The following is a 13,620-nucleotide window of genomic DNA, read 5'->3' as shown; positions in this document are numbered from 1 at the left end:
AGCTAGTGATAATGGCAAAGTGTCCTCATTGTATTCAGAGGATGTCCCCACACTTGGACCTTGCTCTATGTGCTTTTCTTCTACGTCTTCTTGGTGAATTTCAGCTACAGTTTCATCAATGATGTTGCACTGAAAGATAGAATGATCTTCTGGAAGGTGCTTCATAGTTTTATTTAAGCTGAAACTCACTACTCTGTCATCTATCTCAAAGGAGTAAGTTCTTGAGAATGCATCCAGCTTGAACTTCGAAGTCTTCAGGAATGGTCTTCCAAGCAGGATTGATGATGGTCTTCCTGAGTCATTAGGGGGCATTTCCAGGATATAGAAGTCAATGAGAAATGTGAGCCCCTTAATGCTCACTAGCACGTCTTCAGCAATTCCAACTATTGTAATAATACTTTTATCTGCTAACACAAAATGAGCTGCCGACCTTTTTAAGGGAGGAAGCCTCAAAGCATCATATATAGACAATGGCATTATACTAACACACGCTCCTAAATCACACATGCAGTCAGAAAATATTACACCTCCAATGGTACAGTTAACCATGCATGGACCTGGATCACTATATTTTTCAGGTATACCTCCCATTAAAGCAGATATAGAACTACCTAAAGGAATAGTTTCTAATTCATTAATTTTGTCTTTATGTATGCATAAATCTTTCAGAAACTTTGCATATTTAGGTACTTGCTGAATAATATCAAAAAAGGGAACAGTTACCTCAACCTTTTTGAAAATTTCTACCATTTTGGGATCAAGTTCCATCTGCTTTCTGGACTTCCGTGCAAGGTGTGGAAATGAGATAGGAATGGCGCTACTTGCAACTTCTGCCTCCTTTGGTGCTCCATTCCGCGGCTGAGCTACTTCTTCTTCAGCTATGTCTTGTACTTCCTCTTCCTCTTCAGCATCTTCCACTTCAACCAAGTCTTCAACTGGGGTGTGTTCTTGTGGGCTTGGCTCCTCTAGGTTCCTCTCTTGCAGTGTGGTTCCGGACCTCAGTGTGATGGCATTGATGCCACCTTTTGGATTAGGTAAGGGTTGAGAAGGAATTCCACTAGAGATTGAAGGTTGGTTGGTGGGAGCAGGTAATGAATCTATCTGGGAGATGAGAGCTTGTAAAGTGGCATTCAGACCATTTAGAGTAGAGTTCAGTGTAGTCTGCATGTCTTGTTGTCCTTGTGCAAGAGAACGAAACATCTCGTCATTTGATGAGGAAGGAGGATAAGTGATCTGAGGGGCCTGTTGTTGGTTGTGCTGGGGTCCTTGGGACTGCCTTAGGTGAGGTGCTCTGTAAGTCTGGTTCTGATTCTACTGTCTGTTGTTGTTATTCCACCTCTGATTTCCATTATTGTTTCTGCCTCCTCTGTTATAGTTGTCCCTCCAGCCATGGTTGGAATTATCTCTCCAACCCTGGTTGGAGTTGTCCTGCCATCCTTGGTTATAATTCCCACCTTGGTTGTAGTTGCCGCCTTGTTGATTGTATCCTTGATTCGGGCGGTCATAGAAGTTATGAGTAGCTGCCACAGTGTTGTCTTCTTGTTGGAGCTGCGGACACTCATCAGTGTAATGACTATAATCAGCACAAATTCCGCATACTCTTTGGGGGACCAACTGTTGGCTTTGTTGTGCTGGGGGAGGCTGAGTTTGTTGTTGATTCAATTGCATCTGCTTCAGTAGGTTGGTCATTTCACATATACTCTGTGTAAGAACAGAAGTTTCAATGCTAGAGGAAACCTCTGCAACAGCCTTTGAGTGGTTGTTCCTGTGCCTATGATTCCAAATGGATTCAGCTAAGTCGTTGATCAGTTGCCATGCTTCATCTGCGGTCTTGTACTTTTTCAGAGAACCATTACTAGTACCATCTAATGTAGTTTTATCCCGAGGCTTCATGCCTTGAGTGAAGTAGCTGATCAACACTAGCTTGTCAATCATGTGATGGGGCATACGTCTAGAAAGTTCTTAAAGTGCTCCCAGTACTCATAGAGAGTTTCTGATTCACCCTGAACAATGCAGGAGATCTCTTTCCTCAATCTATCTGTGACTTCAGCTGGAAAGTATTTTTCTGAGAATTCTCTCCTGAGCGTATCCCAGTTGGTAACAGTTGCTTCAAGTTGGGAGTAGTACCACTCCCTTGCCTTTCCCTCAAGAGAAAACGGGAAGGCGGTTAACAGAATAGAAGTTTCATTTGTACCATGACGCCTAATAGTAGAACAGGCTGTCTGAAAATCCCTTAGGTGCTTGATAGGCTCCTGAGCAGCTAAGCCATGAAACTTGGGCATCAAGTTGATTAGTTCAGTCTTCAGCTCAAAATCTGTAGCCAAAGTTGGATGATGAACTTGATACGGTTGTAGTGTAAAATCTGGGGCTCTAGCTTCCTGGAGAGTAATCCTCCTAGGTGCTGCCATGTTATCTGCACATGAATCAACTGAATTAGTAGTAAAGGAGCTTGTTTTTCCCTCAGATGGCGGTTCAGATTCGCCCTCAAATGAGACAGGTGAATCGATAACAATCACTTCACCACCCTCAGAGGCTAGCCTACGCCGAGCTCGCCTAATACGTGAAAGAGTTCTTTCAATTTCAGGATCAAATGCAGCTAAGCTCGGATCAGGCAGTGAACGCGTCATTCAATGAAAGAAACATACAGCTCATGGTAATAAAATAAAATAAAATATGCAAATAAAATAAAAAAATGTACACTAATTAATAATTTAGCACACAATTGCAACTCCCCGACAACGGCGCCAAAAATTGATGTGCTGCATAAGTCGGCCGATTAAGAATTCGATTTAGGAAATACGTTGCGAGTATAGCTCTCAACCAGCAAAAATCCACCTCATCAATTTAGAAAGATTGTCACAAAAGTTTAGAATAAAAATACTGGCAGTATGAGTCCCAGGTCGTCTCCCAACGAGTTGCTAGAAATGGTGCTAAGTTATCAATCAGGAGTTTGTGGGTAATTTTGAGTTTGGGCAATGAGTAAATAAATAATTGTAAATTAAAGCAATGAAAATTAAAAGAGATTTATATATTCAAATTAAAAAGCCTTGACTGGGGGAATGATTAATTGGAAGTTCCATCCTTGTTGAAATTTTCTCAAGTGTAGTATAAAGAGGTTGTTGTTTTCACTTAGTTAACCCTTACTAAATAAAGGAAAGTCAAGTGATTGAGCTAACTCTTATTCGCAAATCCTAGTCCTCTCCCTCGGGAAGGTCTAGTGTTAGTAAATACAGAATTAGCCAACAACTTCCAATTTAACTAATCACTTGAGCATTCCAACTCAAGTGTCTCCTTTTAATCAACCTCCATGTCAAGTTGGGATTCTACTCCATTAACATGAGAATTACTTGCATAGAATTAAAAAGGGAATAAAAGAAAGACATGATAGACAATAACTGCAATTTAATTAAAAATAAAAGTAATCCTTTGCATTAACAATCTATGAAAATAAACCAATTGTAACTCTAAACAAGAATTAAGAATATGGAATAAATAAAAGAGTAAGGAAAAAAACTAGAATAGTATCTTCAACGGAGGTGATGACTCTTCAATATCCAAAGCAAAAATAATAAACTATGAAACTATGAATGTAAAGAAACCCTAGAGGAAGAGTAATTTTCTCTCTAGATTCAGATCTAAAAACTAAAAACTATGCTAATGAGAATGTGTGTTGAGTCTCTGCATGTTCCCTGGCTCTAGTCTGTGTTTCTGGGCCAAAAACTGGGTCAAAACTCGGCCCGAAATCGGCCCCAGCATTTTCTGTTATTTTTGCAGATCGCGCATGTCACGCGTACGCGTTAGTCACGCGTGCACGTCGCTGGTCATTTTGGCGTGTCACACGTACGTGTCAGTCACGCGCTTGCGTCTTCGTGTAAACTCCAATCCACGCGTACGCGTCAGGCACGCGCACGCGTCGCTTCAAATTTCTTCATATCGCGCGCTCGCGTGAGCCATGCGTGCGCGTCGATGCTTGCTGGTTATCTCCTTGGTTTCTTGTGTTCCTTCCATTTTTGTAAGCTTCCTCTCCATTCTCTAAGCCATTCCTGCCCTATAAAGCCTGAAACACTTAACACACGGATCACGGTATCGAATGGTATAAAGGAGAATTAAAATACATAAATTAATGATCTCTAGGAAGTAAGTTTTCAACCATAGAGTAAAATTAGGAAGGGATTGTAAAATCATGCAAATCATATGAATAAGTGGGTAAAGACTTGATGAAACCACTCAATTAAACACAAGATAAACCATAAAATAGTGGTTTATCATCCTGCGTTAGTGTTCTGTTCCGTGTTATACATTGTTTAGATGTTGATGGTTCTAGGAGTTAGAATCCGAGTTTACTTGTGGCATTGAAGCTGTTTCTTCTCTTGAGAGAGAGCGAGTGGAGTCGAGGTTTTGGTTGCCGTCATTTCGGTTTGAGGCGAAAAGAACTCTGTGAGGCGTTTGGGTTATGGTTTTGTGTTTTGAGATAGGGGCTTTTTCCAAAAACTATGTTTTATATATCGGAATTATTACATATGGATACTGATATGAGACAATGTCTATTTGGTGATTGTATCAGTCTTATGTATTGTTTGGTTGTCTTGAATGATTATGAACATTTTTTTGACTGGATTATTGTGCGGCTTTGTGAAACGGAATGTTTTTGAAGTTGATTCTTTTAAAGATTTGAGATGAAGTTTAATCCGTTGGGAATCGATTTGAGTTGAGTTGATTTCTTGATAATGTGAAACATAGAATGCTCTTTTGGGCTCAGCTTGGTTTGCTTTAATTGATTTGGTTTTGATAAATGAATTGTTGCTAAACTGTTTCTTTAAGGTTTTGGAAACGAGTTTAATCGGTTGATAACAATTTGACTTAACAGTTTCCTTGAGATATGAAAATGAAATGACTGCTGGATTTAGCTTGCTTTTGAACTGATTTTGGATTTTAGACTGTTGAAAAGGATATTGGAATGGCTTAGTTGGGACCCGAACCGGGTGGCAAAGTCCAAGTTTTAGGGGAGGTGCTGCCGAAATTTCTATAAACTCCTAGACTTTGTTTGAAAAGTTATTTAGAAAGATTTGGATTTGGGGAAATTGTATTATTTGATTTATTAAGAAAATATTTATGTTTTTGAGCTTAATTTATTTAAGTAAACCATATGTCTCGAGTTCGATTTATTTAGAAATGAACTATTTTACCATTTGAATCACTGAAGGAAAGTATTGTGTTCTAATATTGGTTTTAATATAAAAAGGGCTTTGCTTTTGCTTAAACTTAAAGGTTTCGTTCAAATGAGATTTTAGTGATTTTAAAGGAAATTGGACTTTTGATTGAATAATTACGTTTGAGACATTTTGGAAGAGGTTAGAGAATTGGTTTCAAGAAGAAATCTGAAAGCGGTTTGATTCAAATGGACTGGTTCCATTTCAAGTGAATTAATTTTTGGATTGGGTTGGAACTTGTGATTTTGTATGACTCGGTTTCATAATAAATTCAGTTTTATTTACTTGAACCAAGAATCTATAATTTTAAGTGTTTCAATAAGTTTTTAAGGAATTGAGATAGGTTGTCCTTTCCTAAAGACTTGGGACTCTGCCGAGGGACTTTTGTTATAAAATCCCGTTGTTGGATGGATGATTTTGAATATTTCAAAATAAATATTTAACTTGCCATGGTTTTGGAAGTTTTGGAAAGAGGATGCCGAGGGTGACTTTGTTTTTAAAAAGGGAACTTACTTTGAGTAAGAGTGGCTTATGAGCCTGAGATGATTTGAGAAATGAGAACTTTAAAGACAAGGCTGAAAAGAGTTGAAATTTGATTTCAAAGTGAAATGAATTGAGAAAAAGTGATTTCTGACTTAAACGTTGATTTTATGAATTTGATGATGTTGGATGGTGGAAGTGCTATTTTGTTAAGAGCCGGAATGGCTGTGTATGATAATGAATTATGGCCGGATGACTGAAATGAATGTTGATTTATGGCTGAGAATAAATGCATATATGCTGAGTTATTGATATTGTGATTTTGCACTTCCAACTATCTGAGATACGAGTTTCCCGGGGTGAAAGCAGTGGCTAGCCACCACGTGCTCCAGGTGGAGACTCGATACTCTGCTGACCCTATGTCGTAAGTGTGGCCGGGCACTGTGAAAGTCCCGGATGAGCTCGCCCCCGTGAATATACACCAGTGAGGGTGTTGGATGTGAATTATGATTATCTCTTGTGAATAACTCGAGTTGGGGATGCACGACAGAGGGACAGTCCAATGGTTAGCTACCAGGACTTGTCGGGTTGGCTCTATAACCGACAAATGATATCATCAGCCACTAGGACAGGCATGCATCATATGCATCTATGTGACATTGTTTGGGTGTGCATATTGTACTTGGTTTGCCTTTGTGATTACTTGTGATTAACTGCTAATTGCTCTACTTGCAGTAACTGTTTGTCTGTGCTTGAACTTTCCTATTTGTGTTTGCGACTGAGACTCTGTTGGACTGTGGTAATTGGTTGTTGGTTGGGTTGTTCGGGCCTAGAGCCGTGATTGATCATGAGGTGGGCCGAAGGCCATGTCTGGTTGATATTTCTAGTTTGAAAAAGTATGAAAGGCTAATTTGGTTCAGCATAGATAAATCTTTTGAAAGGATTTTGAATTTTAATTTTAATGAACAGTTTCCTCTTTCAGAAAAGGTTTTCGATTTTCTTGATGGTAAACCTTTGCTTTTGAAAAGATGCATAAGGCAGTTATTGATCACTGAAATGATTTTATCTCGCGTATCCTATTATAGTAATTCTCAAAAACCCTCTACTGAGAACCCTCTCGAGGATGATGTTCTCACCCCCCTTACAAATTTTCCTTTTCAGGATATGGACGATGAAGTCACGAAGAGTTTATTTAATTGTTGTTGAGATGCTCTGTATTGCTTTAGTTATTATTTATTGTTCCCTCGCCTCTATCTTTATACATTCTGTAAGAGGGATAGGAATTGTATTGGTTAATGCTTGTAATATTATTTATGTGTGTGTGTGTGTGTGTGTGTGTGTGTGTGTGTGGTAAGTATGGATGTACGTTACCGAACGAAAGTATTTTTGGAGCGGTATTGCGGTTTAAAGTTTTAAACATGCTCATATTTTAGTATTAAATAGTATAAGAGTGGTCGTAATGTCTGAGCTATCAGAGTAGCGCAGCCGGAAGCATGAGCTTTGATAGTTAGGGTGTTACATCTACTAATAAAATTGTGGATAAAATTAATTATTGTAAATACAACTATTTACTAATAAAATTATTGCACATGAATGAGAATTAGAACTATATCAATTAATATAACTAGAATGAATAAAAATATTAATGATTAATAATTAGTTTAATAATGCATTGAATATTGATTTGATATAATTATAATAAAGATATTTTCTTAAAATAATATAATTATACATTATTCATGAGCTAATTGTAATATAATTAAAATAAATTCATTTGAAAAAAAATTATGTGTAATCTTCATAAATTACAGTAACTATTTATTTATGTATACATTTATATTAATTTTGTTAAATAATTCTAAATATTTTCTTTTTTATAGATGCATATATATTAATTATACATAAAAATATTTAAATCACATATATTAATTATTTTTTTGTTATAATTATTTTCTTTTATATATATATATATATTCACAATGCGTGCAATAAGCTTTTATGTTTGATATCCATATATAGCCTCCAATTCCAGTCTCATTCATACGCAAACTGTATACAATTTTTTTTAATGGAGCAATTTTAATTTTTCGTTTTATTTTCTTTCAAGTATATTTTTTTCTTTAAATAGTGATATTTTAATTTTTTTTTTGTTTTAAGTACACTTTTATTAAGAATTTCATTATTAATCTAAAATATAAAAGGAGAAAAAAAGATTATACATACATATATCCAAGAAAAAAAAACTTAAATATCAGAAAAAAAATCTTATATTAAAATATTTAAAAATAACATATCCAATAAAAATAGTCGTAATATATAAATTGAGGCAATAATTTAAATTTAAATTAATGTAAAACGAATTTAATCAAATACCAATATTAGAACTAAATTACTTAAACAATATTTAATCTATTATAGTCCTTAGACATGTATAGATTAGAGTCATTCTTGTAACGACAACCAATTGAAACATCATAAGTTTGGACATTTAGAATTTGTGCAAATTCAGACCATCATCTTGTTAAATAAGCTTCATCATCCGCTATCCATGCAATACGGCAAGGTATAAAATTACCACATCGAGAAACTAAATTGACTCTTATCTTCAATGGCATTACATTGATGCAAAAGCAGGCTGGTAATTTCTGAAAAAAAAAATCATAATATGTTATAAAATTATTTTAATAACGAAAAAATTAAAATAAGAAAATTTAAATATATTACTAATCGTTGAAATTGCATATTCGAGTTTGACACGAATTTAGCAAAACTGAACTTAAATTGAGGGAATTCAATCTCATTATGTGCTCTAATTCGAACATCTCCAAGCAAGCGTAGAAAGCATGGAGGTGATGAAACTTGAACTTGGCCTATAAATCTCCATAGAAATAATTCCTCAATAAAAAATCGAGCTCCTTCCAAGAAAACTAATTTTACCCACATTCCATTAGGTTAGTCATAATATGTGAGTAGATCTAACCATCTTTCAGTAAAATAGAGTTTACTGTCTCTTCTTTGAACGCTTACATCCATGTAGTTAGAACCCGAATCAGTGAATACAACTCGATGAGGTATTTCATGGATGTGATACATTGTAAATGATTACGGCAAAAAATAATCGCATTGGAATATTAGACGAAAAGAATAAGTCGGAGTAAGAATAATCATTAAATTATTAAAAGAATAATATAATAAAATGAGTATATAAAAAATACTATACAAAATTATAAATTGTACCTTAAAAGGATCAATTTCGATGAAAAACGAAGAATACATTCTATGAAGTAGTAAAAGAAGAATAATAAATTTAAAGAAAATGAGTTGACTCTCAGATCTAGGCTCATGTATCACAAAAAAACTCTATATATAGGTTTTATTAAAAAAATAAATATGTAAATTAGTTATTATTAAGGTAATTTTTTATTATTTATGTTAGTTATACATCATATATTTGTTTTGCTAAAATTATATGATTTTATCATATCATATCATGATTAGAATCATTATTTTTTATTATGAATAAAGTAACTGGGACAACTTCATATCAATATCAAATCATATTATTATTATTATTATTATTATTATTATTATTATTATTATTATTATTAACATAAATGGATCACCATTAAGGTAACAACTTGCAATTAATAAAATTATTGGATAATGAATAAGAATTAGAATTGTATCAATATAATTAAAATCAATATAATTAAAATGATTAAAAATATTTTCGAGTGATAATTAGTTTAATAATGTATTAAATATTAATTTTATATAATTATAATAAAAATATTTTTCTAAAATAAATTTATTTAGAGAAATATAAATTAGTTATTAATAACTGGTGCCATTAGCATATAATTATCATATCATATTATTATTATTATTATTATTATTATTATTATTATTATTATTATTATTATTATTATTATTATTATTATTATTATTATTATTATTATTATTATTATTAAAATTAAAATTATTTCCGATTGATAATTGATAAGTAGTTTAATAATGCATTAAATATTAATTTTATATAACTATAATAAAGATATTTTTCTAAATTAGTATAATTATGCATTATTACTTAAATGCTAATTATAGTATAATTATAATAGATATATTTTTATAAAATAAATTTAGAAGAGAAAATAATGCATTCATTTTGGCGAGAAAATGGATTTATGAGAAATCGACACCTCACTTCCATTAGTTGGGGAAAATCTCAATTTTAGTATATTAAGTAGATTCTTAGGGAATGCATGCCATTTCTGCTGTCACTTTTCATGTTTTTAAATGCTGGCGCGTGGACACTCTACTCTCTCCTCGTCAGAAATTTCTATATTGGAGTGAGCTAATTCCTTCTACTTATTCAAATGTTTTTGGTCATTTTCCTCTTTTGGGCCTAAGACGTGGATAATATAGATACTGAATCTTGTTGGGCTACTATTGGGCTTGGCCCAGATCACAGTTTACTTAATGTACAAAGAAAAAGCAAGAGCGGCTTCAGGAAAGGGGGACATGGTGAGTGCGATGGAAATGGGAGCATACGGTTAAAAGTGCGAAGAAAAACCAAGCAAGACGAATACGAACGGTTATGATGGTGGAGCTATAAAAGTGACAGAGAAAGCTCTTAAAAAGACGAATAGTCTCCCAAAGCCAACACTGAATCGCGAACAAACCATTGAAAGGGTCCTCCAAAAGACACTCTCTTTTGGGGAATATAATGATGATCATCATCATGATGAAGTTCACTCCATTATTCAACTTATAAACTTCAGACTTCATACTGCTGCTTAATCGACACTTGAACAAAAAATGGTTGCTGTTTCTATTTTATTTTATTCTATTTTTACTTAGAACTCTATGTGTTGGGCTAATCTAAAATTATGTATGCCTCAAGACAATATACGTATTATTTAAAATGCTTTCATTCATTCAGACATTTAGTAGCATGTTACATGTAATTGTAAAGTGCCCAATGGTACAAATGATATATCACTATATTTTTGTCGATTTTTAGCAAATTGATGGTGGTTCGATATCTAATAGTCTGGAAGCGAAACCTACTCCTTTTTTGCAGGTACCAATTTTCTATAAGTACATCAAAGTGTCTTTGATTAGACAAATTTTCAAATAAAAAATAAATTAAAATTTATAAAATAATAAAAGAAGTAAAACAAAGAATTTGGTGTGTTAATTAACTGAAATAGAAAGAAATTGCATTAAACTTTAAAGAAAGCAATAAAAATGCCTTCGATAGGGTCAAAGGACTTTGGCATGAAAATTATAAATGCTGAAATGTAAATTGCATTCCAAAGGTAAACATTACTTGAAACATAAATTTGCTTGAAAGAATAAAGTTTACATGAAATTTAAAAAGAAAGTAAAGACATGTGGAAGGAACTCTACAGATAATTGACTCGAGGCAGACTCAGAAAATCCCTGAGATGTGAGTGTGCGTGAGTAATTTCTGAAGTAAAGTTCCAACCTTTATTTCCTAAAGCTTTCTAATATTTATATCCTATTTCTATAACCGATTATTAATGGCATAATGATATCCCGTATACACACTCTCAAATAACCATTCCCGCTCTCTTGCTAATAAACGTTACTCTTCAATTCATCACATGGTGAAAACCTTTAACTTCTCGCCACAATATAACTGTTCGATTTTCCTTTCGAGCTCCTATTCGATTTCTCAACTGCTTTCTCATTCGATTTACAAAAAATGACTAAATTGAATACATGCAGAATAACTCCCAATAAATGCCTGCACACATGTCATTTTGACATTTATTCTCACCTCGACCTCCTTTCGAAGCTTCGAATCGGAATATCCTGATCGAAAATATTTGTCGACTAACACACTGATTCACTGTGAAACTAATAAAAGATCACGTGTGATATATATTTTACTACTATTTACTTATTTACTGTTCTCAACCGATGCCTACACCACCTCTTCCTCTGTCTTATCATCCTCCGTATCCGCTGGTGTTTTACTTTGATAGTTATGTTGCCCCATACCATCCAGGTCCGTCACATCCGCATACGCAGCCACAGGCACCTGAGTATCACCCATAGCCTCAACCGAACCCACGTCCGAGTAGACCTCAGAGAGAGGCAAAGCCTCCGCCGTGTGGCACTGGCCATCGGCATCATTTCCAACGTGATCACCGCCAAAGACATCAGATAATTTCTGTTGTATACTGTTACTTTTCTCTTTACTATTGATATATTTTGATGTACTTTGATGTATTTATATCACAGTAGTTACATTTTGATGTACTTTGATAAAGTAACCTTCGATGTATTTTGACCTAATAGTTATGTTACGTACTGCTTGCTTTGTGCATATTTCATGTCAATGTGGTCATAGTTTGTACTGCAATATTTAGAATTCAGTGTAAAACATTATAGGCGGAGTACAATGTTGAGCTACATAATATGGAATACAAAATATTTAGAATTCATTGTATTTAATGATGTAAATTTGGAATACTAAATATTGCGAGTGAAAATAACACAAACTTAAACATTACTTGTTCCACATAAACCCTAAACCAAACACCTACAAAGTAACAACCGTAAACTAGGCCTCGTCAGTCTGATGGTTTGGACAACCTCTTCAGGTATGACTGGTTTGACTGCATAGACCGCACATTTTCTCTTGGTACTCGTCCTCGTCCATCTCATTACGAAACCAGGTGGAAATCGGTCTACCAGTGGACTTCCTGCGCATGGCAGGGTTAGGTCAGAGGCGTGTCCCATACAACTCTGGAAAAAGTTTCTCATCTGGTATCGGTGGAAACTCCGATTAGTATACCTTAAACACAGCCTGCTGCATGTACATCGGATGGACGTATGGACCTCATTCGATACTCAAGGTGGCACAGGTGGCTAGCGCATGACGACATGAGAAATGGAGTGAATGGAAAAGGCCACAGTCACACGTGCCTCCCACCAGGCAAACACGGAACAACCCCTACGACCAACCCTTGAATGGCTCCAACTCCGTCTGTCACAGTGAGTGACGCGCATCTTCAAAATTCCCTCTCTGTTATTCTCAATAGCCGCCATGAGCCATTGTGAAAACTGATTACCCGCCATTAGCTATGCGTGTGCCTCCCGTCCCTTCCTCACGAACAACTGCTGCAGCCTCTTGTAGGTGCATCGCATGATTGCCAATATTGGTAGATAGCATGTACCCTTAAGAACGACATTCATGCACTCGGAGAGGTTCGTCATCATGTGACCAAACTGACGACCGCCATCGCAATGTTGTAGCCAGATCTCTTTGTTGAATCTACCAGCCCAATCCGCCATCTCCCGCGATAATAACATCAATGCATCCATGTACCACTCATACCCAGACTTGCTTGGACTATAAGCAGCATTTATGAGATACCTCTTTCCCTCAACAGACTTGAAACGAGACATGAAGTTTGCTGCCATGTGTCAGACACGGTAAGCATGAAATGCTCTCGAAAGATGCCAGCCACTATCCTCAACTCTCAATACAGCCTTGATCGCTTGAGATCTATCAGAAATAATCAACAGACCTTCCTGTGTAGTGAGGTGTTACCTCAAATTGGTAAGAAAGAAAGACTATGATTTCGACATCTCAGTCTCAACAATTACAAAGGCTATAGGAAGGATATTGCTGTTACTATCTTATGCCACTGTATTAAGCAGAATACCACCATATTTTTCATACAGATGCATACCATCGATGGAGACGAACGGCTTGCAATGCTTGAAAGCCTCGACGTAGGGAGGAAAGGCTCAAAATACCTTGTCAAACATGCTGCAGTCACGCACCATGAGGTGCCCATCATAGTACGGTGCAACACTAATCTTCCATATCGTTCCGGGACAACAACTCTATAGTGCTTGTAACAACCTCGGCACCTTATTGTAAGACTCC

General features: G+C 35.3%; 1 non-coding gene across 1 annotated transcript; it reads left to right on the top strand.

Moving 5' to 3' along the window:
• Positions 1-1,933: 1,933 nt before the first annotated feature.
• LOC112788067 (small nucleolar RNA R71) lies at positions 1,934-2,036 on the top strand. Its single transcript, XR_003195448.1, has one exon. It is a non-coding gene; the product is annotated as a small nucleolar RNA R71 (small nucleolar RNA).
• Positions 2,037-13,620: the final 11,584 nt, after the last annotated feature.

The sequence above is a fragment of the Arachis hypogaea genome, chromosome 20 (assembly GCF_003086295.3).
Source record: "Arachis hypogaea cultivar Tifrunner chromosome 20, arahy.Tifrunner.gnm2.J5K5, whole genome shotgun sequence".
Classification (NCBI taxonomy): Eukaryota; Viridiplantae; Streptophyta; class Magnoliopsida; order Fabales; family Fabaceae; genus Arachis; species Arachis hypogaea.
This window is presented reverse-complemented; position numbering and strand designations above follow the sequence as displayed.